General features: G+C 49.8%; 1 long non-coding RNA gene across 1 annotated transcript in view; it reads right to left on the bottom strand.

The window, feature by feature from the left end:
* Positions 1 to 3,580: 3,580 nt before the first annotated feature.
* The window catches only part of LOC103347975 (uncharacterized), a 35,980-nt gene continuing 13,518 nt past the window's right edge, over positions 3,581 to 26,042 (bottom strand). The window contains exon 3 of the long non-coding RNA XR_007918575.3: positions 3,581 to 3,913. This is a non-coding gene — a long non-coding RNA (uncharacterized LOC103347975). The remainder of the gene's footprint in view (positions 3,914 to 26,042) is intronic.

Raw genomic sequence — 26,042 nt, 5'->3', positions numbered from 1 at the left:
GCGTGGGCCTCAGCACTCAGCGACATCCTGCCTGGCCGAGCGGCTTCCCCCCAGCCTAACTCTGTGTCCCCTTAAGCAGCCACCACCATCACCCACCAGAGAATACCACCTGGCACGGTTCTTGGAGGGGTTGATGCCAGAGATCACTTGGGCATGGACTGACAGGCAGTGCTGGCAGATAATGGCCAGAAGCAGGTACCACCTGCCGGAGGTCAAGAAAGCCTAGTCCTTGGGGCAAGAGTGGATGGAGAAAAGGAACTAAAGATAGTGTGCATTTTTAACGAACTTTTCAAAGACCCCTTATGTATGTATGTATGCATGCACACCCGTGTGCGTGTGTACATGTGTGTGTTTGTGTGTGTGTGTGTTCATGCATTTGGAAAAGGTCATAGAAAATGGGATTAAAAAATAATGGTTTTTAGTGGAATAAAACTTTAACATCCACACACATGAAGGGTGTTCAAAAACCTCATGGGAAATGCATATTGTGAGAAAAGGAATGGATTTCAGAATTAAAATATTTGCACTGCAGTAAACTTATTTTTCCATCTAATATTTCCAGGAACTTTTTGAAGTCCCCTCATGTACACACTCAGGAGAGGATTTCTCATGGGACTTGGCTCACATGATTATGGAATCTACGGAGTCCCGTGCTATGCTGTGGAATCAGGACGCCTGAGAGCCAGAGCACGCCATGGCGTGAGTTGCGATTCAAGGCCAAGGCCTGAGAACACATAGAGAGGTTGGGGTAGGGGAGGGGAGGGTTTGGGTAGAACAAACTCAGAGAGCAAAGGCCTGTGAGCCAGGGCTCTAACGTCCAAGGGCAGGATAAGATGGATGTCCCAGCGAAGGGAGAGAGACAGACTCCCCCTGGCTTCCACCTCCTTTGCCTATGTATTAAGTTTGAGACCAGATTGAATTACTTGGGTGTGTTAATGACCTAATGTCGCCCAACAAAGTACCATGAATTTAGCAGTTTTAACACAACACACATTGATATGTCAGAGTTTCCCGGGGTCAGGAATCTGGGTGCTGCTTTTCTGGTTTGTGAATGGCCATGGGCCTCTCCCCACGACAGCTGGCTTCATCAGGACACGGAAGGAAAAGAGGAAGAGAGAACATCAATAAGAAAGAGGGCAGGCTTTTTACAGCCTGATGTCGGAGGAAGTGACATCATTGTTTCTGACGAATTCTACTGCTTAGAAACAAAATCATTGGCTCTAGCCCAAACGCAAAGTGCCGCCGATGAGGGCCAATTTAGAAGGCTGCCAGCCATGCCAGGGACAGCTAAAAAGAAGCAAAGTTCAGTCAATCTTGTCTCCAATTCTCAGAAAAAAAGAGAAATTATATATATATACACACATGTGTGCAAGTAAACATATAGTGTGTGTGTGAGTGCATACATATACAGTATATTTGCAGTAAATCTATAAAGTATATGTGTGTATTTCGAATACACAAACACATACACACATATAAATGTGTATGCATATATACAGTATGTGTGTATGTATATATGTGCATATGGCACATGCAGTATATGTGATTACACATATAAAGTATGTATTGTATATTGCTGATATATATGGTGTGTGTAGTGTGTGTATACATGTATGGTCTTTGTAGTGCATGTGTGCATGCATATAGTGCATATGTGTATACATCTATGTGGTATCTGTGCTCACACATATTTGTAGGATTGTAGTATGTATGAATGTACACATACATGATTATGAGTATGTTTATACATATTAGATAGAACTTATATAATTGGGCATTTCATAAAATTCATGGAAAAGTGGAATTAGAGAGAGAGAGGTCTCCCATCTGCTGGTTCACTCCCCAATTGGCCACAATGGCCAGAACTGCACCGATCCAGGAGCTTCTTCTGGGTCTCCCAGGCAGGTACAGGGGCCCAAGCACTTGGGCCATCTTCCACTGCTTTCCCAGATGCATTAGCAGGGAGCTTATTGGATTGGAAGTGGAGCAGCTGGGACTCAAACCTGCACTCATATGGGATGTTGGTACCACAGGCAGCGACTCAACCCGCTAGGCCACAGCGCCAGTCCCTTGGGCGAGTCTTAGATGTCCCTTCATGCGTAGTACGGGTGTACATCTGTAGTATATGCAGTACATGTGTGTGTAACGGTTTTTGAAGAATATAATTTGGAAGAATACAAATTATTAGCTTGGCTCTCAAAAGAAGGCTTTTCAGTAGGAACAGGGCACAGACAGAACCACATTCCGGGCTATTATACCCTGAATACTGATGTGGGAAGATTGCTTTTCTAGGTCAGTTTCCCAGAGGGCAACAATGCCAAGGCATGAGGGTGAGTGGGTGAAAGCTGAGATGCGACAGGAATGGGGGCTTGCGGGCCTGGGGCTGGGGGGAAGAGCGAGCAAGCCGGAGCTGCAAATTCCTTCCAGACTTAATAATCCCGGGCATCATTAGGATCCAAAGCAAGACTTCAGAACATATGTTTTGTGTTGACAGCGGACCCTTAATTAAAACAGCCCCGGTGAAGAACGGCCTGATTAAAGAAAAGTGGTGCTTAAAGAACAATTTGACTGCTGATTGACATGGGTTGGCAGAGTGGGTAATTCCCCGCCTGGGTCCACAGTCCCCGGAGACCACAGGGGGCATGCATCCCCCTGAGTGCTCCCAGCGTGTCAACGTGCAAAGGCCATTCACGGCCCTGGTCTCCTTGATGGCTCCAGATCCACAGCATTTCCACTTCAGAGACGAGCCAGCTATGCAGGAGAAGCGAGGGGACCTGCTGGTGGCCCCCGGCAGCCGGCACGGCCACAGCCAAGCTCCTCTTGTGCCGCGTTCACTTGCATGCCAGTTCTGGCCGTTGCAATGAATCCACACGTCTTGTCGGTTATAAAAACCATATGCCTCCTTTGCACAGCCCTTCTTGGGCAAGCGGGGTTTGTAGCGGCACTGGGGGTCACCGCAAGGGATCGGGGAGCCTGCGGTCCACAGGTCGGGATGGTCTGGAAGGAACTGGGCTGGGACGGAGCTGCCCCACGCAGCAGGCTGTCTGTGTTTCCCGGAAGTGCCAGAGAGGTGGCCACAGGGCTGACGATGGGACACGCCTATTCCATGAGACAGCTGAAATCATTTTGGGGTTTGATGAAATGAACCACTTCCCAGGAACAGCAGATCTTCTCCGAGGAAACAAGATTCTCAGGAAACAAATTCACTTTTATGTCAGTTAGGGATGGAAGATTTAGGGGAGGGGCAGCAAATCCCATCCTGCATGGGACACCCACCTCCCCACCCCACACAAACAGGTACACACATACAGATCTGTGCCCCTACCAGACCCTCTGCTTCTGCGGCCCTCAGGGAGTCACCATGCATGCCAGGAAATGATGGAGACTTTAGGTGAACACCTTCAGAAGGGCTCTCCTCGCGTGCATAATGACAGCCAGCTTGCTGTGTGCCCGGCACACGGTTTGTACCTGAATTCCGTCATTTAATCCCCACGGGAGTTCTATGAGGTGCCACTATTATTAGCCCCACTTAAACACTACCCTTTATGGGCCTTTTTATGAGAAAGACACTTTTTAACTTCAGTGAACTAGGAATTTATGATCCGACACGATCAGCTTTCATAGGTAAGTAAAAACCATGGGTTAGAATTTGGTGGAGGGGCCCATCTGGCCGTCGCTGGCTTCCGTGGATAGTGGAACTGTTTTCTCAAAGTTTCCTCTCTCCCTTGGTGAGTTTGACTGCCTCGATACCCTGGGACTCTTCCACAGGCACACACACGCTGGTCATGGCTGACAGGTGCCAGGAGGGTGATCCGACCCAAGCTGTCCCTTCCCTGGGCAAAATCCCAGCCAGTTTCTCTTCTAGTGGCAGAACTGCGGCGTTGAAAGACAGGCCACGTCACCATGGGCTGCACTGCAGAGAGGAGAAAATAAAGCCGCTTAGAGAGAAAAACCATGAAATGAGGCAGGCACAGTGTTCCGGAACATTCCATGTGCAGATGCTGATTGTTCCTGAGCTCGGCTCACCTATTCCCCTTCCTGAGGTCCGGCTCTGCAGCCCTTACTTGGATTCATACTTCAGAGAGTTTTACCCGGCTTTTGACACTTGCACCAAGAGTCCTGGCTAATAAACAAAGAGTTCCTTGGGAGGATGATCCAGGCTGAGGCTTCAGGAACACCCCAGCTTCTATATATACCCATGACTCAATCTCAAGATTACAACTTTTTTGAGAGGTAGAACAACAGAGAGAGCTCCAATCCACTGCTTCTCTTCCCAGATGCCCACTCTAGCTGGGGCTGGAGCTGCGCCTAGCTGGGAGTTAGGAACTCAATTCAGGTCTCCCACATGGGGGGCAGGGACCCAGTCATTTGAGTCACCTTGCTGCCTCCCAGGGTCTGCATTGGCAGGAAACAGGAGTCAGATCTGGAGCCAGGAGTGGAACCCTTGTCCTCTGATGTGGGATGCAGGCATCCTCACTGCTGTGCTCCATGCGGGCCCCATGGCAAGGGTTAGAGCCGACAGCTAGAACCACCGAGCTGAGCTGACGTCTTTGTGATCCACCACCATGGTGGTCATCAGGCTACTAAGAAAGACCAAACCATACAAAGTGCTTTAGTCTGTCCGGCACGAACCAGGGAAGTCAACAGGACTGTTAAACCACTCTATTCCCTGATTCCCTGACGCTGGTGAGTGGGCTGATGGATTTGGTTAATGAAGGAGACTAAGCGGCAAGGTGGGTGATGCAGTAGCTACAAGTGTGGGTCTGGGGTTAGACGGCCAGCCACAGCAGCCCAGGAGCAAGCCGGGCGGCCGGGAAGCCTGCACCCGCTTCCCATCGGTGAGGTGGAGATGACAACAACTCAGCTCAATAGAGCAAAGCACACTAGGTACACAGCATGCCCCACTAGACACACGGCAGCACCGTGCATGCAACACTGCATGGACTCCCAAAGGTTTCTACCATGCAACCTTCACAGACGCTCCTGGAAACACGGACACCAGCATCAAAAGAGATCATGCATACACCCTGGCCCCGCCTCGGAAACTTACAAGTACATTAGCGCAGCAAAGACTCTGAGCAGTCCCGCAGCAGAAAGAAACCTTATCTTTGCTTACATCAGCATTTCCCAAATTGACTTCGCTACAGGATCTTGTTCGAGGGGCTTTCCCCATGCACCACTTTAATGCTGGCCTAAAGGTCTCATAGCCCAACTGAGATCCTTTTGCTCCAGGACAAAAACATCTCAATTCCCCTTGCAAATCTGCTTATGTGCGGGCTTATTTCTCTGGGTTCAAGTGACTTCCTGGGCATACATATTTACAAAACAACAGGCAAATTGTGTATCTGCCTTGATTTACAAGGAGGGGGAAAAACACAGGTCATGTTGGTTTGGGGAAATTTCTAGATTAGGCCACCATGCTAGGAATCCAAACAAACAATCAGACCAAAAAAGCAGATTTTTATCTGCCTGGGTTACGAAGGAGCCGAATGTTTAGAAAAAGTAACTCATAATAAAATTACCAGTAAGCGAATCTGCATATTGTGCCATAAATACCACAAACTCGCAGCTTGGGGCAGGTACACAGGATCTTCAGAAAGTTTGCTCAAGACGGAATTAAGAGATAAGTTTATTTTTAGAAAGAATTGAAATCCATACCTTTGAGGAGTTTTCAAAAAGTTCTTGAAAATTCATAGTATGGAAAAACTAGGCATGGATTTTGAAAAATTTTACATCAAAATAAGTGTGTTTTTTTTTTTTTTTTTTTTTTTTGAGAGGCACAGAGACAGGAAGACAGAGTTTCTATCTGCTGGCTCAACTGCTCAGAATCCTGCAGCGGCTGGGATTGGGCCAGGCCAAAGCCAGGAGCTGAGAACTCAACCCGGCTCTCCCGTGTGGGTGGCAGGGACCCAAGGACTCGAGTCTCCCTGAGTCTGTGCTTGCGGGAAGCTGGAGTCAGAAGCAGAGTGGGGACTCCCCTTCAGACACTCGGATGCGGGATGTGGGCGTCTGGCCAGCATTTTCACCACCACACCAGACACCTCCCCCTACACTTCTCTTTTTCATTCCATTTGCCATAAGCTCTCTGAAGCACCTTGCACAGGCAGAGTGGCTGTGGAGCCAAAGCCAAGGCTCTGAGTTTCAGCCCTAATGCCTACTGGCTGCAACCTTCAGCCAGTCACGCCATCCCTCTCCCCTGCTGTGCTGTCTTCTGATCCTTGAGAGCAGGGACAGTCCCGCCCTCCTGCAGCCCAGTGAGGTCCGCGTGGGAGATGGTGGCTGGGAAGGAAAGGCCTGTAACCCCCTGCCCACATGACACTAGTGTATTCTGTGCTGTAGCAATGACAGCACGGTGCAGCTGAAGTTCTGCAGATGGTGTGTGCATGTCATAGAGACAGGCAGAATGTCCATTAAAGGGGTAGCAGGTGCAAACCTTAGGCTCTGCAGCCCATTGACGGTTCTCTGTTACAGCTACTCAACTCTGCTGCTGGGGAATGAAAGAAGCTAGGGAGAGAGGCCCTTGCTGTGGCATAGTGGGTAAAGCTGTTGCCTGTAGTGCTGGCATCCCCTGTGGACGCCAGTTCGAGTCCCAGCTGCTCCACTTCCAATCCAGCTCTCTGCTATGGCCTGGGAAAGCAGGAGAAGATGGCCCAAGTGCTTGGGTCCCTGCACCCGTGTGGGAGACCCTGAGGAAGCTCCTGGCTCCTGGCTTCAGATTGGCCCAATTCCAGCCACTGTGGCCATTTGGGGAGTGAACAAGCAGATGGAAGACCTCTCTCCCTCTATCTCTCTCTGACTCTCTGTAACTCTGCCTTTCAAATAAATAATATTTTAAAAAAAATAAGCTTTGGAGAATAAGGTTAGTGAACAGATGTGGCTGTATGTGCCAATAAAACTTAATTTCAATTTATTAACTTGAGAGGCAGAGAGATGGAAAGAGACCAACGGAGCTCCCATCTGCTGGTTCACTCTCTAAATGCCCACAATGGCCGGGATTTAGGAACGCAGTCCAGGTCTCCCACAAAGGAGGCGGGAGCCCCCTGACTTGAGCTGTCACTGCTGCCTCCCAGGATCTACACTTGGCAGGATGCTGGAGCCAGGAGCAGTGCCCAGAAATGAACGCAGGCACTCGGATACGGGACCCGCCTGTCTTAACCACTGGGCTAAATGCCTACTCCCTAAAACCATATTTATTAAAAAAAAAAAAAAAAGCAGACAGATCTGGCACATGAGGTGTCGTTCCCCACCCCCTGGTAGATAAGACCCACCAAGAAACAAAACAAAACCAAAAAAGCAAAAGGCAGAGAAAAGCTGAGGTGTGCGGGATGGTGAGATTTGTAGCGCCGACAAAATGGATTTCCCTTCAGTGTTACAAGGCTCCTTTTGCAATGAGTGAAATAGGTGTCTTTTACTAAACCAGCCATGTTCTACTAAGATTCCAAGGATTGTCTCGGGATTTCTGGGAACAGCTTTCAAGTTCCACTTCCTCTGCTTCAAATTCCAACTCTGTAGGGGTCCTGGGGACCTTTCCCACATCACAGACAGGGCTGTTTGTGTGGGAGGAGGGGCCTGCATACCATCGCAGAGCTGCTGTCTTAGAGTAAGGCAAGCTACACTGGCTCTTTGGGCGGCTGTAGCTCCAAGGTCCTCTCCCAGAAGCAGGGGGCTCTTTGCGCCTCCCCTCCTAAGATGCCTGTCAGTGTCTGGGCGCATTTCCCGTTCTTAACTGGGGGAGGGGGAGAGGGGATTGCTACTGGTATACGGGGAGGAGCAGAGGCTGGGGTTGTCAATAAACACCCCACAAGGCACAGGACAGCCCCTCCGTCACAACGAGGAACTGTCTGAACCGCTCACAGCACTGGGCGGAGGAGAAGCCTGGTGCTGTGCTGATGAACTTGACATTCAAAACAAACAGGCATTTGCATACTGACATCTCTGCAGCACCCTTCGTATAATAAAAGGGAGTCGTGTCTTCCCAGATGTTTTTCTTAAGGCGCCAGGGTCGACACCAACACCGGGACAGCCTGTTTCACAATCAACATTACCAGGAAAACGCAGGGGGAAACAGCATGGTTACTATGGATGCATTCCCTATATCATGGAGCTAACAGTGAAATACATGACGTCAAGTCATCTCAGGGAGTCTGGGCCTGGGTTAGCTTGGGAGACGGACAAGTGCAGGAGTGATGACGGGTTTGTAGGCATGTACGGTAACATAGGTTCTTCCTCATTCTGTCCCTGACTTTTGCAGAAGTCCTGAGTTTAATCCTAGCAGTAGGGGACAGAGAAGGGGAAAAGGGAGAGTGTTCCGGAACCTTTTGAAATGCAATACCCATGCCAGCCGCGTTGGTAATAAGAGCATTCATGCAGAACACTGTCTGAGCAGCTTCGAATGCTGTCCCTTCTGGGCTCGCAGCCCCCCAGGGAGGGCAGCATCGCCCCCCCCCCTTATTTAGAAAACTTAATGACTCACCCAAGGTCATACAGTTCCCGGGTCTGTCGCTGAGACAGTCTGGCTCCAGTCGTTAACTCTGACCCTCATCTTTGTCTGTATCTGTCTCCACGTGCCGCCACCCCACCGAGCCTGAAAGTTCTTGTTTACAGGCCCTCAACGGCCCCGCACCAAGCCTCCCTCCCAGCCTCACTCGCTCACCTCCCCCTCCTCCCCTCACTTAATAGAACTGAATCAAAACCAGATTTTTGCCTCGGCAGAGGACGAACTTCCCGCCGGCGGCCGCGCGGGGGCGCCCCGGTGCCAGCCTGTGGAGCAGCGCGGAGGAGGCCCTGGGAACAGGGACCACCAGTCCCAGGGCCCGGCCGCCGGGGAGAAACGGGAGGACCTGGGCGGGAGGGGGAGCCCCACTCCGTACCCCACACAGGATCGCATGTTTTCTGCATTGCAAAGACAAATATTATTCCGCCCGCGAGATGGCTGTAACCACTTAATTAAGTCTGTCTTGCTGAAACACAGTGGTGAATTCAGTAATTGACCGTTTAAATGTCATGGAAAGCTGCTCGCTGGGCAAGGACTGACACCAAGGGCTGGCAGGGGGAGTTTGTTTTGCAGGCCAGTCTATCTCCTTCCAGAGAGTTCTTTCGCTTTCATAAGACCTCCCTCCCCCAGGTCACCATCCTGCCTGTGGCTCTCTGTCTAGCCACCTCCGGAGTGACTGCCAATCTTAGACCTTACCTGGGCCACTGTGGGGCGTGACCCCTTGGTGACAAGGCCAGGACACAGGTCTTTCTCCTGTCTCCCTCACTGGGCAGGTACAAGCCTAAGCTCCCGTCCCCACAGTAACAACCTCTGTCTCCTTGGTTGTCTCCACCAGGCTCAGCTCACACCATGGCCACCGGTTCCCCAAATAGTTCATTAACAACACTACATGGCCCATGGCGACTTCCTTCCACGGAGGGAGTCCAGTGAATTCCTAAAGAAGGTCTCATCAAGAAATTCTCCGAGGGCAGGTGAAACACAGCGGTCCCTCTGCAGCCTCCAGCCAACCACAGAAACAAGATATCCCAAAGAATCGGGGGTGTCCTGCACCAGTCCACACTTCTCTCTTATTCCCCAAACAATCTGGTTTAAAAACTATTTGCATAGCATTTGCGTTGTGTTAGGTGTTCTGATTCATCTGGAGTTGATTTAGAGGGTAAGGGAGGACGTGTGTAGGTTCTATGCAAATACTGCACCATTCCCATGCCGTAGAAGCCAGCATCTGAAGAGCTTGGTATCCGGGGGTGGGAGGTTGGGGGGGGGGGTGTTCCTGGAACCAATCGCGTTGGGCTGGGGGGTGTTCCTGGAACCAATCGCGTATCACAGATCTTTTCTGCTTCTCTGTTTCAAACTGAAACCCCCTGCCTTCTAACCCAGCTCCTTTGTTTTATTTTTCTCCAAGGCATTTATCATGGCCTTACACACTAAATGCCATCGTATTTGTTGGTTTATTGTCTCTGTATTCACTCTGTATCGCCAGCATCCCGAACAATTCTCTGAATTGCTCTCAGTCTCTCTCCATCCCTACGAGCTCAGATTAAGTGTAAATCTCACAATTTAGCCCATAAACAGCTCAACAGCAGCCGCTTACATCCAGGGAGCAAAAAAATCAAGCTGGGCCTCTCCGACACCCCCGAGAGCCTCACTCGGTGGGCAGGGCAGGGCAGTGGCTCTATTCTAACCAGTGTCCCTGGCCTTCTCTGTCAGAGCCTGGACAGACGGGCCCTGGCAGCAGCCTCCTGTCCCGCCCACCCCCACCCTGCCAGCTGCCTCCAACTCCTCACCTTCCAGCACCCCCCCCAACCCCGCCTTCCTCCACTTGAGATGTCAAAATAATCTTTCTTAAAGCAGGAATCTGTCCCTGTCACTTCTCTCCTGGAACTGTCCAGTGGCTCCTCCTTGGCTGCCCAGGGGAAGCTGGGAGAATCGTGGTGGTGAGCACCGCTGTCAGAGCTATGATGTGGGTGGAGACATGGACCCAGGGCCTTGGAGGAGTTAGACCCTCATTCTCAACAAGCCCTAACCACAGCGGTTTGCCCGCCAGAAGACCACAGATGGGAGAGCCAGGCTCTGGTCTGAGCTGCCAGAGGGCAGGTTCCGCCCTAGTTTTGTCTTTTTTTTTTTTTTTTTTTTTTCTTTTTTTTTTTGAGTGCAGTAGTGATTGCAAATCATGGAGTGTGTTGGTGTAGCTCACATGGATGTAGGTTAAACAGCACAAATCCACAGAGGTGCAGCAAACACCCATCGTGCCTGGATGCCAGGAAGACTTCCAACACTTAACCAAAAGCTCTCCCATCTCAGCCACAGGGCTCTTGTGCGTCACAAAGAGAAACCAGACTTGCGAGATCAAGCCAGGGCTCCTTTGAGAGATGGGTACGACAGAAAGGTTCTGTACCTTAACCACTGAACCTTGGGAGAATCTTAGGCAGAGAGCTCTGGGTAAGTATTGAAGGATCTTGATACAAGGAAGTTGGTTATGGAGTGCACCTTTGCACCCCTCTAAAAGGCAAGTGTTGGCATCCTAACTCCCACGGTGATGATGTCAGGAAATGAGGCCCTAATACCATCAGGATCGGGATTAGAGCCCAGCGAGGCACACAGGAGTAGTGGAAGGGGAAAAGCACCACATGATCATCTTAACTGATAAAAAGGCATCTGACGGGGGTCGGCGCTGTGGTGTATCAGGAAAACCGCCTCCTGTAGTGCCGGCATCCCATATGGGCGCTGGTTCGAGACCCGGCTGTTCCACTTCAGATCCGGCTCTCTGCTGTGGCCTGGGAAAGCAGTAGAAGATGGCCCAAATCCTTGGGCCCCTGCACCCACATGGGAGACCTGGAGGAGGCTCCTGGCTCCTGGCTTCGGATCCGCTCAGCTCCAGCCATTGCAGCCAATTGGGGAGTGAACCAGCAGATGGAAGACCTCTCTCTCTCTGCATTTCCTTCTCTTTCTGTGTAACTCTGAATTTCAAGTAAATAAATAAATCTTAAAAAAAAAAAAAAAAGGCATCTGGCCAGCGCCACGGCTCATTAGGCTAATCCTCCGCCTGTGGCACCGGCACACCGGGTTCTAGTCCCGGTCGGGGCACCGGATTCTGTCCTGGTTGCCCCCTTCCAGGCCAGCTCTCTGCTGTGGCCAGGGAGTACAGTGGAGGATGGCCCAAGTCCTTGGGCCCTGCACCCGCATGGGAGACCAGGAGAAGCACCTGGCTCCTGGCTTCAGATCAGCATGGTGTGCCGGCAGCGGCAGCCATTGAAGGGTGAACCAACAGCAAAGGAAGACCTTTCTCTCTGTCTCTTTCTCTCACTATCCACTCTGCCTGTCAAAAAAAAAAAAAAAAAAAAAAGGCATCTGATAATGTCTATATATCCTTTCTCGACAAAAGCACTCAACACACTGGGAATCAAAGGGTGTTTCCTGGACCTGATGAAGGGCAGCTAGGAAGGAAGTCACAGATGAGTTCATGCTTGGTGGTGGAGGTCCTCCCCCAAGATTAGAAACAAGACAAGGATATCCTCAAATCCCTTTCCTGGTCCACATGCGTTAGAAGAGCTAGCCATGCCGAATGGACAGGAAAAAGAAACAACATTCAGGTTGTAAATGAAGAAGTAAAAATATCTCCATTCATGAAAGATATCATCTTATACAGAGAGAAAATCCAAAGAATACACAAACACACACACACACATACACAACTTTTAGAGCCCCTGAGAGAATTCAGCAAAGGCGCAGGACACAAGGTCAACGTACAGAAATTGGTGGTTGGGGCCCGTATTGTGGTATAACAGATAAAGCCGCCCCTGTGACGCCAGCATCCCAGGTGGGCATGGGCTCGAGACCCAGCTGCTCCACTTCCAATCTAGCTCCTTGCTAATGGCCTGGGAAAAAGCAGCAGAAGATGCCCCGAGTGCTTGGGCCCCTGCACTCATGTGGGAGACCTGGGTGAAGCTCTTGGCTTCAACCTGGCCCAACCCTGGCTGTTGTGGCCACTTGGGGAGTGAACCAACAGATGAACCAACCATTCTCTTGCTCTCTCTCTCTCTCTGTAACTCTGCCTTTCAAATAAATAAATAAAATCTTCTAAAAAGAAGTCATATTTGCTTACACTAGCAATAAGTAATCTGAAAATGAAATTTTAAAAAGCAATTCAGTTTGCAGTAACATCAAAAAGAATAAAACAGTTATAAATAAATTTAACTAAGGAGATGTAAGCGTTGTATACTTAAAATTGTACAATAGTACTGAAAGAAACTGAAAAGGACCTAAATAAGTACAAAAATATCCTGGGGCTGCTGGGGGCATTCAGGAAGTGAACCAGCACAGGGGTGCGCTCTCTCTCTCTCTCTCTCTCGCTCTGTTAAATAAATAAATAAATAAATAAATAAATAAATAAATAAATTTGCTTTAAGCTAAACATAACATTGCTGTGTGACTCAGCTATTCCACCTGTAAGTATATGCTTAGGAGACTTGAAATTGATGTTAAAACAAAACAAATGTTAAACTTTGTGTGCAGATTTCCATGGCAGCTTTATTCATGTTAACCACAATGTGAAAACAGTCCAAATGTCCACCAATTCATGAATAGATGCTTCAGGTTTTTGGTTTTTCGGTTTTTTTCCCTCCCCTTCCTGCCCATCCTGCTCTGGCTGGAGGTCTTTGACTCTAATGAATTTTGCTTTTAAAATAATAATAAAAAAAAAACTCATCAATAGATGAACAAGATGCAGTCTATGTCTATCCACACAGTAGAACATAATTCAGCCATAGAAAGGCAGTACAGCCACACACTACAAATGATGACCCCTGAAGACCGTATGCAGAAGGAAAGAACCGAGACACAATGGGCCGACTAGTCTCTGTTTCCATTCATGTGAAATGTTCAGAAAGGCAAGGCCGCAGAAGCAGAAAGGCAGTGAGCGGTTCCAGGGGGAGAAGCAAGCGGGAGTGACCAGTTACTGGACAAGGCTTTCTCTTCAGAATGATGAACATACTCGGGGGAGTGGTTGGAGGAGCGGGTTAGGCCGCCCCGGAGATGCTGCGTTTCCTACCACAGCGCATCACCCCACCTCCAGTCCTGGCTCTGTTCCCCACTCCAGCTTCCTGCTGCTGTGCCTCCTGGGAGGTGGGAGGTGACGACCCGAGTAGTTGGGTCCCCGCAGCCCATAGGGGAGACCCGGATTGAGTTCCAAACACCTCGTGTTGGCTCCTGCAGGCTTTTGGGGGGTGAACCAGTGGATGGAAGATCTCTCTCTTTTTCTCTCTTGCTTTCACACTCCCCACAGGGTATGTGTGTGTGTGTGTGTGCGTGTGTGCCTTTCAAATAAATTAAATAAATAAATCTTATTTTTCTTAAAAAAGAAAATATTCTCTAATTAAATAATGATGGTTGTTGTAGAACTCTGTGAATGCATTAAAATCACTGATTTGAACACTTAAAAATGGTTTACAGTGATGAATTTTATATTATACGAACTTTAACTGTTTTTTAAGAAGTCATATATACTCATTCTGAAAATAAATACAAAGTTACATAAATTAACAGCGGAAATGCCCATCTTTGCCCACTCCTCAGATCTACTCATCTTTAACGCTTTGCTATGTGTTTTGAGGTCTTTCTGCTATATATGTACACACAAAGATGAAGGTGGAGGTTTTGCAAAATGGGATAATAAATGATAATATTCATAATATATGCCTGCCATTTTCTTTTTTTTTAAAGATTTATTTATTTATTTGAAAATCAGAGTTATACAGAGAGAGGAAAGGCAGAGAGAGAGAGAGGGAGAGGTCTTCTGTCCGATGGTTCACTCCCCAGATGGCCGCAAAGGCCAGAGCTTTGCCGATCCAAAACCAAGAGCCAGGAGCTTCTTCCGGGTCTCCCATGTGGGTGCAGGGGCCCAAGGGCTTGGGCCATCTTCTGCTGCTTTCTCAGGCCATAGCAGAGAGCTGGATCAGCAGCGGAGCTGCCGGGACTCAAACCGCCGCCTATATGGGATGTGGGCACAGCTTTACCCACTACACTACAGCATCAGCACCCTTTACATTCTCTTTTTAACAACTACCTAAGTTTCTGTAGAATGAATAGTAGTGCTACAATTTTGTGTAACTGTTGTCCTGTCGCTAGGCATTTAGAATGCAAACAACTTTTTTATCTTCTAACGCTGCCACAGCGACCATCTCTGTGTTCGTGCCCTTACATACTAGAAGCGGCGACCCTATAGGATGGGCTGATTCCATGTGAATTGCGCTGGCCTGGGTAGTGTGCTCTTCCCAGGAGTATCTAGGGGTCTGGAAGAACCCATTGCCATCTTTCCTTGGCACTCCCTTGCACAATGGGGAGTTGGGGCAAGGAGAAAAGAGGAAGGCTGCTGCCATCAGAGGAACGGGGCTATGCAGGGGAGAGAGCCCCTGCGCTGCCACCTTCCAGAACTCTGCGCCAGCACCTTGGCCAGCTTTCACTTTCTAATGTATGGAAACTGATGATGGCAGCGCCTGTCCACAGACTGTCATCCGAAAGGAGGGGGAAAGAGTCGCTGGGATTATTTCAGATGACGAGAGTGCTAACCTGTCTTTCTGGCGCCAGCTCCTCATACAAGCTCCTGCCCAGGCAAACCCTGGGATGCAACAATGTCTCAAGTCACCAGTTTCCTTCCATTCACATGGGAAACCTGGATTTAGTTCCCAGCACCTGGCTCTGGCCCTAGCCTAGCCCTGTCCTAGCTGCTAAGAATGAATCAGAGGATGGAAAACTTCTCTCTGTGTGTGTCTCCCTCTCTCTCTCTCTCTCTCTCTTCTCTCTCTCCCTCTTCTCTCTCTCTTGTAAATAAAAATATTTCTTAAAAAATTTTTGTAAAGAAAGCTGTTAGAGGGACCAGCACTGTGGTTCAGTGAGTTAAGCCACTGCCTGTGGTGCCAGCATCCCATATGGGTGCTGGTTCATATCTCGGCAGCTCCACTTCCTATCCAGCTCCCTGCTAATGGCCTGGGAAAGCAGCTGAAGATGACCCAGGTACTCGGGTCCCTGCATCCATGTGAGAGACCTAAAGGAAGCTCCTGGCTCCTGGCTTTGGCCTTGGCCAGCCCCAGCTGTTGCGGTCATTTGGGGAGTGAACCAGCATCTCTCCTCTCTTTCTGTAATTCTTTCAAATAAATAAATACATCTTTGGAAAAAAAAAAAAAGAAGAAAGAAAGAAATCTGTTAGGTCTCGGCACTATGGTGCAGCAAGTTAAGCCTCTGCCTGTGATACTGGTATCCCATATGGGCACCAAGACCTAGCTGCTCTACTTCTGATCCAGCTCCCCTGCTAATGGCCTGGGAAAGCCCAAGTGCTTGGGTCCCTGCACCCACATGGAAAACCTGGAAGAAGCTTTGGGCTCCTAGCTGTGGTCTGGCCCAGCCCCAGATGTTGTGACCATGTGGGAAGTAAACCAGTGGATGGAAGATCTCTCTCTCTCTCTCTCTCTCTCTCTCTCTCCTCTTCCTCTCTGTAACTCTTCCTTTCAAATAAGTCAAATAAAAATTGCTAAAAAATAAAGAAAGAAAGCTGTTAGTCCTGATGAGTCAGCCGATTAGGGCCCAGTCTTCACTGTAGCTTCCAGAGCAGGTATTTTCTGGAGTGTGCAGTGAGTTTTTGCCAGTTCTGAACACTGTTCAATACAGGAACAGTGAACTATGTTGGTTTCTTTTTTTAAAAAGATTTATTTTATTTATTCAAAAGACAGAGTTACAGAGAGAGGTAGAGACAGAGAGAGAGGTCTTCCATTCCGCTGGTTCACTCCCCAAATGGCCACAATGGCCGAGGCTGAGCTGATTGGAAGCCAGGAGCCAGGAGCTTCTTCTGGGTCTCCCACGCAGGTGCAGGGGCCCAAGGACTTGGGCCATCTACTACTGCTTTCTCAGGCCATAACAGAGAGCTGGATTGGAAGAGGAGCAGCCGGTACTTGAACTGTCGTCCATACAGGATGACAGTGCTGCAGGCTGGGGCTTTAACCCGCTGTGCCACAGTGCTGGTCCCAGTTGTTTTCAATTCCCTTCCCACAAATAGACTGTAGGCTCCCCAAGAACAGGATCTTTATTCATCTGAATTCATCTGAAACCAAGCCCTGAAGCAGTGCTGTTGACAAAGATACAAGACTCTACCAGGCAGTCTCCCAGTCTCCCAGTCTGCCTTTCTTAGCTTAAAGTGTCTTTGCCCTGCTTTGGTCTTTCCAGATCAACCTCTTTCTCAAGTTAACTTACTGGGGTGGGAATTGCAACACGGCAGGTTATGCCACTGTGTAGGGTACCCACATTCCACATTGCAGTGCCTGTGCGACAGTCCCGGCTACTCTGCTTCCAATCCAGCTTCTTCCTAATGCATCCTGGGAGGCAGCAGGTGATGGCTCAAGTGCTTGGGTGCCTGCCAGCCACATGGGAGACCCAGATGGAGTTCCTAGCTCCTGCTTTCAGCCTGGCCCAACCATGCTGATTGCTGGCATATAGGGAGTGAACCAGTGGGTAGGAGAGCTCTCTCACTGTCACTCTGCCTTTCATGTAGATTAAATAAATAAATAAATAAATATGAGCAATAGTTTTGCTTAATTCATTTAATTTAATTACCTCACTGCCCTGAGAGTGGTGTATCAGGTTCAGTGAGTCCCCCAGGGTCCCAGATCACAATACTCAGGAGGTCATGTGTCTCCTGTATAGAGCACATCTTGATGTTAGGTCTTGTCTAAAGGGTTGGGTTTTTTTTTATTATTATTATTCTGTTTTTTGTTTGTTTGTTTTTGATTTTGTTTGTATTTTCAGGAACCTCAGGTCCTGAGCAAAAAGAAACCACCCCCTGGAACCTACTTTGCCATCATCAAAATCCTGCTAAAGCGTGATTTCTGTCCTAACACTGACCAGTCGGAGCAGGGTCACAGAACTGCAGACCGACCAAGGCCTCGCACGCAAACTCAACACGCACCTCTCAAGGCCGGCTCCGATCCCTAGGGCCCCTCACCCTTCCTCGCTTGGGCAGTCTAGGAATCACAGGACAGCTGCCGGTACTCCTTGCTCTGTGCTTTGCAAGTAAATACCTTCCCCTTCTACCACCCCAGTGGCAGCGACTGGCTGAGCCAGTGCCAGGCAAGTGGAGCCCAGCTTTGGAATTGTATAACATCTCTGCTTGCCGTTGTATGCCAAGTGCCTAGCACGAGGTATGCCATGTAGGCCTTCCAGAAATACATGCTGGTTGAATGAACAACTTATTACTTGGTCCCTAAGCGGCTGTGATCCTGGGAAAAATACTGTATCTCAGAATAAAAAGATAAAGACCAAGAAATGTGTTGAGTCTGCCATTTGCCCAATACCCTGCTAACTTCCAGGGATTCGGTGATAAATCAAACAAGGTTTCTGCTCGCATGGGGCTGACACTTCGGTGTAAAACGGCAGACAGTAAGGGAGCCAGCAAATGAAGACACTAAATCGTTCCAGATTGGGGAAGCCGGTGTTAATGTGCAAGTCTGGTTAGGAAGGCAGAGGTAGCTTTTGAGACGCAATCTAGAAAAAGGCTGCACTCCAGTGCGGATCGTGATACAACTGTATTTTGTTATTGTTTTCATTACAAAAGCAATGTGTGCTCGTTGTCACAAGTGAGATGATTTTCTTAAGTACACAAACAGAAAGTTAATTAGATCCTGACCAGCGCCCCCAGGCATTTGCCTAATAGAGACCCTTCTACATGCAAGAGTACCTCAACAAGTTTGTGGAGGAATGAAATCAAAGATCAGCTAACTGCGGTGCAAAAATTTTTTTGAAATCCATAACATGATTTTTTTTTTCAAAATATGCCTTTTCCATTGATGCCAGCATCTCATATGAGTGAGAGTTCCAATCCCAGCGGCTCCATTTCTGCGCCTGCTCTCTGGATACTAACACACCTGAGATGGTAGGGGAAGTGCTTGGGCCCTGTCGCCCACATGGGAGATCTCGATGAAGCTCCTGGCTTCTGGCTTCAGCCCAGCCAGCCCCAGTGACTGCTGAAGTCACTGCAGGTGAAAGATACCTCTCTCTCTCTCTCTCTCTCTCTCTCTCTCCACCTCTCAGTCTGTCACTCTGCCTTTCAAATAAGTAAAATAAATCTTAGTGGGGGGGAGTTAGGCTTGCTTTGTGCATGATGCTGCAGCTCTGCTGTGCACACTGCGATATCTCATGGACACTGCCTCCAGCCAACAGGTAGAGATTCTGCTAGATGGCTCCAATAATTGAGGAATGGCCAAAGGGCACAGGCTACCTCCCCAGATCAACCAGTCTCTGCTGATGACCGTTTGTGGATGTTACAGGTGCAGCGCTAATGCTCCAGTGCAGCAAAATCACACCTGATAGCATTTTTGTGCTTTGATATGGAGCAAACCAAACATTCTGGCCCAGGAGAGCGCATTCAAATAGTGGGCATTGGCAATCAACAAGCTCTTGACATAAAAAAAAAAAAAAAATCAAGTCCAGAAACTAACTCTTTTGTTACTAAACATTTTTTAAATTTATTTTGAAAGACAAAGACACAGAGAAAAGTGACATACCAACAGGCAGCGGGGAGCTCTCTCATCCACACTCCCCAAACGCCTGCAACAGCAGGGCTGGATGAGGCCAGAGCCGGGAGCTCAGAACTCGACCTGAGTCTCCCAAGCGGAAGCAGGGACCCTGGTGCTTGAACCATCATCTGCTGCCTAAAGGGTGTGCATCGGCAAGGAGCTGGAATCAGCAACAGAGCAGAGCTGGAACTCAAACTCGGGCATGCTCATATGGGACGCAGGCTTTCCCACACGGCGTCTTCGCTTCAGCACCAAATGCCCAGCCTCAGAGGCTAATGTTCCATCCCAACCATTCACATTCTGCTTTCTTTTGGACTCCAGCTTTAAACTAGTGCAAGCATTACAATGCTATTAGTTCCACTTCCGTGAATGGTGATGATATGTGTCTGATGCGTCCCTTGGGAATCTTGCTGTTTTGAGTCTTATTAAAAGAGATTTTTCCTTTTGAATTGAATGGCAAATCATGGCAATACTTGCTAATAGACACAAATAAAGGGGACTTTTGTTCTGAGCTTTTAAAACTTCCAGGGCAGCGTGGATTTCATCATTGCAAAGGGACTTTGCTGTTGCTCTTTTTAAGAAAATGCTGACCAAATGTCCTTCCCATGGGTGGTAATACTCATTTTCAGCTGGGAACTTTTAAAAATCCTCTCAAAGGGACTCTTCCTGGTTCTCTTCTGAAGTATTTTATTTAAAAATAAAAAGATTATTTATGTGAAAGGCAGAGCTATAGAGAGGCAGAGGCAGAGAGAGAGAGAGAGGTCTTCCATCCACTGGTTCACTCCCCAAATGGCTGCAATGGCCAGAGCAGTGCTTATCCGAAGCCAGGAGCCAGGAGCTTCTTCCAGGTCTCCCACGTGGGTGTAGGGGTCCAAGGACTTCGACCATCTTCCACTGCTTTCCCAGGCCATAGCGGAGAGCTGGATCAGAAGTGGAGCAGCGAGGTCTCGAACCAGCACCCATATGGGATGCTGGCACTGCAGGCCGGAGCTTTAACCCGCTGCGCCACAGCGCCGGCCCCCGGGATGGGGTGTTCTTATGATGGCGGCCCGGTGGAAGGTGGAAGAATGCAGGAAAACTCTGCTTCTTGGGGAGAGTGTCCAGCAGGGCACTCAAGACACCTCTTACTAGAGTGCCAAGATGTGCGTCCCAGCTCCACCCGGACTCCAGCTTCCTGCTGAAACGTGTGCGCTGGAAGGCAGCCGATGTGGGCCCAAGCAGCTGGGCCCTCGCCACCCATGCTGGAGACCTGGATCGAGTCCCCAACGCCCAACTTCAGCTGGTCTAGGTCTGGCTATTGGGGGGATTTGGAAAGTGAGCCAGCAGGTGGAAGACCTCTTTCTGTCTGTCTGCCTGCCTCTCTCTGCCTTTCAGATAAATAAGTGAATAAACACATTTTTAAGTTAAAAAATAAAAAGGAAATTGCTTCCATAGGCAGACCTGGGTCTGATCCACGCTGTGTTTGATCGCCTGCTCACCACGCTGTCCCCTGAGGCTGACCCATGGTCCTGAGTCTTTGGAGAGGCCCCAGGGGCAGCCGTGAAGCCCCCTAAGCTTCCACACCCGTTCCCCGGAGGGAGAGTGCTGGGCCTGCCATTCCCAAAACTCCTGACTCTGTGGAGAGGCTGTCTCCACTTACATCTCGGGCGAGGGAACTTGGCTTTCAGCTCCGAGGCCCAGGCTGGACTTACTGTGATTTACATACCATAAACTTCTGTGAGTTTCGTTCACCTCTGTGGTCTGATATTAAACAGGCTCTCGGGGGAGCCACGGTGACTGGCGGCTTTTCTGGGCAGCCCAGGGCAGAGTTAGAAGAAAGACAACGTCGAAGAGGCAGAGCAGAGCGCATGCCGGCCTTTGGATCCCCGCTTTTCCTCATCCCCAGCCTTGACAGCCAAAGTGGCAACGTGGTGACCTAAAGGCCGAACTCCAGCTCACCTGTGGTTCCCTCGGGTGACACAGCATGGACCTGCCCCTCCAGAGAAGAAAACCTGTCACCTGCAAGCTAGAAGAACACCACGTGTGCGTCCATAGTCCTCTTCTCAAGTTTTCTGCTCAAGTCCTGCGTTCCCGTTGCTTCCCTCAGCCCATCCTCCATCAGCACAGCGAGGGTGAGCGCTGCTCAGAGCCCAAGTCCTACCGAGTCAGACAACCTCCCGAAAACCTGGGAGGAGAGCAGCTCTCTTCTCGCCCCTGTGCCTTCTTCCCCTCTTCCGCATGCATGCTTGCTCCTCGCCCTTCCTCCTGGACCACCGAGACAGCTCCAGATGGTCTTCCTTCAATATCAAGAGCACTTTGGTCGTCGTTGGCATCTGGTGGCAAGGTTGTGGACCCAATCCCAGCCACTCCACTCGGCCTGATGTTTAAGCAGATGACCCAGTCTCAAAGGTGGCTGGGATTAATATTAAAAAATGTTTTCTCTCTTTTTTAAAGATATATTTATTTATTTAGAGACCTTCCACCTGCTCGTTCACCCTCCAAATGTCTACAATAGCTACAGCTGGGTCAGGCTGAAGCCAGGAGCCAGCAACTCCATCCAGGTCTCCCACAAGGGTGGTAGTGACCAAAGCACTTGGGCCATCCTCCACTGCCTTCCCAGGTGCATTAGCAGGGAATTGGATGGGAACCAGGCCGGCTGGGGCGCAAACCAGTGCTGCAACATCGGATGCTGGTGTCTCAGGTGGCACCTTAACTTGTGACATCACAATGCTGACTCCAAGATATGTTTTCTTAACACAGTCCAAAAAGACAGGTCAGATCCCACAATAGAAACGAACTACCCAGCCTTGGTGATTCTGAGATTCTTCTAGAACTAATGTGTTAGTTATCCAGTGCATGACAAGTTACTCCAAAATGTAGTTTCTGTAGTTCAGGCAGTTGTGGCTGGGGGGTGAGGGCTGCAGTCACGGACTGGCCTGGGGCTGGGGGACCCTTTGCTCAGAGAGCCGTCATTCTCCCGGCTGAGGGCAGGAGGCCTCAGGTCCTCTCCACACAGGGCCGCCCGGCAAACTCCCGGCAGGCAGGTGGCTTTCTCCAAGGCCAGTGAGACACGTGATCATCCTGGAACCTACCGGGCCGTTCATGCTCCGGTCCCACAGTCACACAGGCTCTGAGTTAATGTCCAGAAGCCAAAGACCCCTGGGTCTCATCTGAGACCACAGCCAGCTCACAGTCTACCCGTATTCTTTTTATTAAAAAAGATTTATTTTTGAAAGAGTTACAGAGAGAGGTAGAGACAGAGAGAGAGGTCTTCCTTCCGCTGGTTCACTCCCCAGGTGGCTGCCACAGCCGGAGCTGCGCTGATCCGAAGCCAGGAGCCAGGAGCTTCTTCCAGGTCTCCCATGCCGGTGCAGGGGCCCAAGGACTTGGCCATCTTCTACTGCTTTCCCAGGCCATAGCAGAGAGCTGGATCGCAAGAAGAGCAGCCAGGACTAGAACTGGCACCCATATGGGCTGCCGGCACTTCAGGCAAGGGCTTTAACCTGCTGCGCCACAGCGCCGGCCCCTACCTGTATTCTTTTCCCCGTGGACCCCTTATGTGATCTCCATCCCTCCCAGATGAGTGCGTGGTCCATTAGTGCTTTTACTATCCTGGTTGAACGTTCCTCTCCTTCCTCTGACACTTGGTCATCATAAAGTGGCGATTTCCCACCCACTTCACACAGCGGTTGTGTAATCAATGAGCCCAGGGTGCCTACTGCAGCACCTGGCCCACCTTAGCTGTACAATAAATGCAAATGGCTCTTTTTATTATTGCTATTACTATTATTCCTATGACCATGATGCTTAACTCCCCACTATCAAGACAATCGCACCATTATGAGCTGCCCTGCGGAGAGTCTAGCCAGAAACCTCACTCCTGCAAGAGATTAGGGGATGGATGGTGGGGACCGCAAATCTGCATCCCTCCTTCCCATCCTAATGCCTTTCAATGCACAGAGCTGCATTCAAAAGAAAGAACCGTGAGCCCCCAAAGCCATGAGAAATTGCCTTGGCTTCACTATTTTTAAAAGATTTACAGGAGCCGGCGCTGTGGCGCAGCATGTTAAAGCCCTGGCCTGAAGCGCCGGCATCCCATATGGGTGCCAGTTCGAGTCCCGGCTGCTCCTCTTCTGATCCAGCTCTCTGCTGTGGCCTGAGGAAGCAGTGGAAGAAGGCCCAAGTCCTTGGGCCCCTGCACCCGCGTGGGAGACCCAGAAGAAGCTCCTGGCTCCCAGCTTCGGATCCGCACAGCTTCAGATGTTGTGACCATTTGGGGAGTGAACCAGCAGATAGAAGACCTCTCTCTCTCTCTCTCTCTCTCTCTCTCTCTCTCTCTCTCTTTCTGCCTCTGTCTCTCTGTAACTCTGCCTTTCAAATAAATCATTAAAAAAGAGAGAGAAATAGCAATTTAATTGCTATGACATCAGTGAAATTCCCAGACTTTACCTTTAAATACATTTTTCTTGTGCTTTAGAAACATACTAGCCTGCACCAGATTATAAGTGGAAAAAAAAACAAGCTGATGCTTCATCAAAAATAATTCTGAGGGGAGCCGGCCTTGCACACATTAAACTTTGCCATGCGGCACCAGCATCTCATATGGGCACCGCTTTTTGTCCTGGCTGCTCCACTTCCAACCCAGCTCCTTGTTAATGGCCTGGGAAAGCAGTGGAAGATGGCCCAAGTTCTTGGGCCCCTGCCACCCACAGGGGAGACCTGGATGAAGCTGCTGGCTCTGGCTTCAGCCTGGCCCAGCCCTCACCATTGCAACCACCTAGGGAGTAAAACAGCAGATGGTAGATCTCTATATCTCTCTCTCTCCCTCTCCCCTCCAGCTCTTTCAAATAAATAAATTAATATTTAAAAATAATTTGGTGGGTGGGTATAGCCCACCCACATCATATAGCCACATCACATAACAAGGTGCTTGGTTCAAGTCCAGCCTTCTTTGCTTCCAATCAGCTTCCTGCTAATGTGCACCCTGGGAGACAGCAGGTAATGGTTCAAGTGCTTGGCTCCCTGCCACCCACAGGGGAGACCTAGACTGACTTCTGGGCTCCTGGCTTTGGCCTTTGACCTTGGCTCAGCCCAGGCTGTTGCAAGCATTTGGAGAATAAAGCAACAGATTGTCTGTCTCTCCTGCTTTCTTGCTCTTTCTCATAAATAAATAAACATTTAAGAAATAACTTTGAGAAGCTCTAACGTTCTCAGGGAATGGCTGAGCTATACCACACTCCCATTTCTCTGCCACCCCTGGATTCACCAGTGAGTGCATTCCTCCAGCCACCTGAATCTGGGTTTGAATCCCAGCTCCACCCCTCCTTGCTGTGTGACCTCTTCCAAAGCTACTTGTCTCTGATCTCTTCCCTTATCCATAATTTGGGGATCATAATACCTGCCTCACAGAGTTATCTGAAGACATATAAGACAGCGCCCATCAAGCAGAGTGCAATGCCCGGTGCTAAGAAAATGCTCAGTAAATAGCAGCCACTACTACCTGTTAGCGCTGGTCATCTTTCCCCTGTCTGCCCGAGGAGCAGTGCTTCATTCTCCAGCGTCGGTGCCTGAGCTATTTCCCCGACAGGACAGAGGTTTGCCTGCATCCACCAGAGTCGGAGCATAGAGGTCCCAGTGGACAAGCTGCTTTTGTCCATATTGTAAATAAAAATAGTGGGCTACTGCTGAAAAGCGGGAGAGCACCATAGTCACGGTGGAAAAAAAGAGGCAGTTGTGCGAGTCCGCTGACACGGGCTGCCTGGGAAGAAGCGGTGTGTTTAGGTCACCGTTCCACAAGTTCGGAGTTCAAATGGCACGCTGTGTGGTGGGGGCTGCCCCTTGGCTGTGTCCTCTGGCTGCGTCCTCTCAGGGCATGGATGAGTCAGCAGAGGTGCCTGTGGGAGAGGGAGCCATTCCATCTCAAACCAGGAGTGCCGGGGCGGGTGCTGGGGCGTAGCGGGTAAAGCCGCCACCTGCAGTGCCAGCATCCCAGATGAGTGCCGGTTCGAGTCCCAGCTACTCCACTTCCGGTCCAGCTCTCTACTGTGGCCTGGGAAAGCAGTAGAAGAAGGCCCAAGTCCTTGGGCCCCTGCACCCACATGGGAGACCAGGAAGAAGTTCCTGGCTCCTGGCTTCAGATCGGCCTAGCTCCGGCTGTTGCGGTCAACAAGGGAATGAACCAGCAGATGGAAGACCTCTCTCTCTCTCTCTCTCTGCCTCTCCTCTCTCTGTGTAACTCTGACTTTCAAATAAATAAATAAATCTTAAAAAAAAAAAAAAAGGAGTGCAGAGAGGCTGCACAGGGTCATACTCAGGGGTTTAAAATGACCCTCTCAAGAGAACTGCCCAGGGCCGGCGCCGTGGCCCACTAGGCTAATCCTCCGCCTGCAGTGCTGGCACCCGGGGTTCTAGTCCCGGTTGGGGTGCTGGATTCTGTCCCGGTTGCTCCTCTTCCAGTCCAGCTCTCTGCTGTGGCCCGGGAGTGCAGTGGAGGATGGCCCAAATGCTTGGGCCCTGCACCCGCATGGGAGACCAGGAGGAAGCACCTGGCTCCTGGCTTCAGATCAGCACAGTGCGCAGGCTGCAGCGGCCATTGGAGGATGAACCAACGGCAGAAAGGAAGACCTTTCTCTCTGTCTCTCTCTCACTGTCCACTCTGCCTGTCAAAAAAAAAAAAAAAAAAAAAGAGAGAGAGAGAGAGAACTGCCTGGAAGTCCCACAGGAACTCCCTTCTGAGGGCAGTGCCCCCATGGCCTGCATGCTGGGCCCCCCTCTCAAAGGTTCCATCATCCCCTAATATCGCCACCTTGGGGACCAGGCCTCCAGTTACAGCTGGGGGACCACAAACCACATCCAAGCCATAGCGGAAGCACATGAGTGATTTTGGAAGCTGGAGGATCTGGATTCAAGTCTGAAACCAGTCCCTTGGGCAGTTACTTCAATTTTCCATCATTTCATTTCTTAATCTGTAGAAGGGTGAAAACAATGGTACCTGTTTCATGGAATGGTGGTAG

Source organism: Oryctolagus cuniculus, chromosome 6 (assembly GCF_051225735.1).
Source record: "Oryctolagus cuniculus isolate XC-2025 breed Fujian yellow rabbit chromosome 6, ASM5122573v1, whole genome shotgun sequence".
NCBI classification, from domain to species: Eukaryota; Metazoa; Chordata; class Mammalia; order Lagomorpha; family Leporidae; genus Oryctolagus; species Oryctolagus cuniculus.
Note: the sequence above shows the minus strand (reverse complement) of the source record. Positions and strands in the feature narration are given on the sequence as shown.